We start from the raw sequence: 539 nt of genomic DNA, 5'->3' as shown, positions 1-539 counted from the left end.
TTGAGAGCACTCTTGAACCAAGTCTAACACCTACAGTTCTAAGGCAGCCCCAGCCTTCTTGCTCCTTAATGCTAGGAAGTGCTTTCTCACACACTAGGGGCATTTTCAAGAGCATAAAGAGCAAGCATGTGAAAACTCTGCAGTAAAAACATGACAGAAAAGACAGTGAATACCTGAAAGAAAGCAGTGTCATCTTGTCCTCTGCTATGATTCGGGGTTGTCACTGTCCTCCAAGTGACCACAGAAGTCCCAGCCTTCTGATTTGGAGGCTTTCAGATACGTTGAGTGAGGAGTCAGTGAGCGTATTTGAAAGCAGCAGTCTGAAAATGAGGATTGAGTGCAGTTAGAGTTCCATGGTGTCCTCAGATGATCTCCAACTGCTGAGGACATAGAAATGCAGAAGTAGGGAGCCTGTCTGACAATATCATAAGAGATGGGACAGCAGGCTGGAGAGATGGCTCAGAGGTTAAGAGCATTGCCTGCTCCTCCAAAGGTCCTGAGTTCAATTCCCAGCAACCACATGGTGGCTCACAACCATC

General features: G+C 46.9%; 1 protein-coding gene across 2 annotated transcripts in view; it reads left to right on the top strand.

Annotated features, from left to right (window-relative positions):
- Arfgef2 (ADP ribosylation factor guanine nucleotide exchange factor 2) overlaps positions 1-539 on the top strand; it is an 81,557-nt gene that overhangs the window by 15,882 nt on the left and 65,136 nt on the right. The gene's annotated exons all lie outside the window — the stretch shown is intronic.

Source organism: Microtus ochrogaster, linkage group LG8 (genome assembly GCF_000317375.1).
Source record: "Microtus ochrogaster isolate Prairie Vole_2 linkage group LG8, MicOch1.0, whole genome shotgun sequence".
NCBI classification, from domain to species: Eukaryota; Metazoa; Chordata; class Mammalia; order Rodentia; family Cricetidae; genus Microtus; species Microtus ochrogaster.
Note: the sequence above shows the minus strand (reverse complement) of the source record. Positions and strands in the feature narration are given on the sequence as shown.